This window comes from Anopheles arabiensis (genome assembly GCF_016920715.1).
Source record: "Anopheles arabiensis isolate DONGOLA chromosome X unlocalized genomic scaffold, AaraD3 X_pericentromeric_contig0007, whole genome shotgun sequence".
In the NCBI taxonomy this organism is placed as follows: Eukaryota; Metazoa; Arthropoda; class Insecta; order Diptera; family Culicidae; genus Anopheles; species Anopheles arabiensis.
Window position 1 is genome coordinate 52,501 of NW_024412085.1, and position 2,500 is coordinate 55,000.

At 46.3% G+C, this 2,500-nt stretch overlaps 1 pseudogene; it reads left to right on the forward strand.

Moving 5' to 3' along the window:
- The window catches only part of LOC120907512, a 9,152-nt pseudogene that overhangs the window by 4,018 nt on the left and 2,634 nt on the right, over positions 1–2,500 (forward strand).

Sequence of the window (2,500 nt, forward strand, 5' to 3'; positions counted from 1 at the left end):
GAAACAGATCGTATCAAAATGAAGAAAGGCCGCGCGGCCGGTACGCAGTGGGCACGGATCAACGTATCGCTGCCAGACTTTCAAAGCTTCTTGAATTTGGGAAAGCTGAAAGTTGGTTGGTCGATATGCCATATCCGCGAGGTTATGGAAGAGCAGAAATGCTATAAGTGTTGGAAGGTAGGCCATACGAGCTACCATTGTAGGGAACCAGACAGAAGTAATCTGTGCTGGAAATGCGGTTTGAGTGGACACAAGAAGCAAGCTTGTACCAACTCTGTCAAGTGTTTGGATTGCGGTACGAGGTCACAGAACCTTCACGCAACGGGCAGTTATATGTGTCCCCGTAGGCGAACGATTAGATAATAATGGTTAGGTTGCTACAACATAACCAGAATCATAGTTATGCTGCATTTCAATTAATGTGGCAAACGATTAGGGAAGAATCTGCGGATATAGTGTTGATTGCAGATCCGTATCTGGCAACAACCAACGTCAAAGTGTTACGCAATGACGATAACACAGCAGCGGTAGTGGTTAACGCGGACTTACCAGTTAAGGTAGTCAGTAAGGCTCTGAAGGGTTTAATGATAGTTGACATAGGTGATATGCGAGTGGTTAGCGTTTACGCGCCACCTAGATTTAGTATGGAAGAGTTCCAGAACATGTTGGATAACACGGTAATGGCCGTAACCGGTATCCACAAATTCGTTATCGGGGGACTTCAACGCTTGGTCATCAAGTTGGAACAACCAACTTGGCGAGCGTGGAGAAACCCAGAAACGAAGAGGTGAGTTGGTTTTATCAACCTTTGCGCAGATTGACGCAATTTTATTGAACGACGGCAGCACCCCAACTTATGTTGGACCAGGGCGCACGTCAGTAGTTGATCTTACTTTTGCGAGCCGAACCGTAGCAAGATCATTTAAGTGGGAGGTGTTATCTAGCTATATGAACTCTGATCATCGTGCAATACGAATAGATCTTGAGACGCAAAGCGTGCGTAATCTGTCCCGACCCATAACGGGATGGAGCATCAAGTATTTTAGCAAAGATATATTTGAAGTTATGATGCAAGCCGCTTTTGAGACCGAGGTCACAACAAGCGAAGACTTAATGCGTATACTTGTCACGGCGTGTAATGCGACGATGACTAAACGTAAGAGGTACACTCTAACAAGAGTGCATTTTGGTGGACGTTAGAGATTGAGGCACTTCGCAAAGAGTGCAAACACCGCGATCGATTAGCGCAAAGAGCTTTTAATACTGATCTCTATTCTACTTTTAGGGACGAGTTCAAGGTGGCACGGAATGCCCTCAAGCGATTGATCAAGCATACCCGACAGAGGAAGTGGAAAGAGTTCCTGGGAACAGCGAACAACGCATCATTTGGTATTGTATATCATACGTTCAAGAAAGTGGCCGAGGGTTCGATTGGACCCCGAACCATGACATTGGACGAGTTTAGGGAAGTGGTGAGCGAGCTTTTCCTACTCACCCAAACACGGTGTGGCCTGAATATCGTATCGATCAGCCACGAGAGTTTGAAAGGGTAACTAATGATGAGATTCTTGCGGTTGCCAGGAGACTACCCAACAAGAAGGCGCCGGGACCAGATGGTATCCCGAATGAGGCGCTGAAAGTTGGTATGTTGACTGCAACCGATGCATTTTGCAGGGTTTACCAAGGCTGTTTAGAGAACGCGAAGTTCCCCGATGAGTGGAAAAGGCAGAGGTTGGTGTTAATACCGAAGCCGAACAAACCACCAGGGGAACCGGGTTCAGTTCGCCCCATTTGTCTACTAGACGGGGCAGGTAAAGGTTTAGAACGCATCATAGTGCAACGGCTAAATGCACACATCGAGGAGGTCAACGGACTGTCTGACGACCAATTTGGTTTCAGAAGTCGTCGATCTACAGTTGATGCGATTCAACGGGTAGTGGACATTGTTTCGGTAGCTAGAAGTAGAAACAGATACAGTGGACGGTATTGTGCAGTTGTTACATTAGATGTTACTAATGCTTTTAACAGTGCTTCATGGTTGGCGATTGCAAATGCTTTACAGAGAATTAACACTCCTAAATATCTTTATGATATCATTGGTGATTATTTTAGGAATCGTGTGCTGATGTATGATACCACAGATGGACCGGCAGAGATTGCAGTCACATCGGGTGTACCTCAAGGCTCGGTACTTGGCCCAACGTTATGGAACCTCATGTACGACGGAGTCCTACGAGTTGCAATGGTGGAAGGTGCACGGATTATCGGCTATGCAGACGATATAGTACTGTTGGTGGAAGGTAATTGTGTTGATGATATTGAAATTCTCGTTTCCAGTCAGATTCGCATCATCGACCGATGGATGACCGACAACGGATTAAAGATAGCCCCGACCAAGACCGAGTTTATTATGGTCAGTTCCCATCAGAGGATACAGCATGGGGCTATCAGGGTAGGTGATCACGTAGTACATTCGTCGCGCAGCTTAAAGTATTTGGGG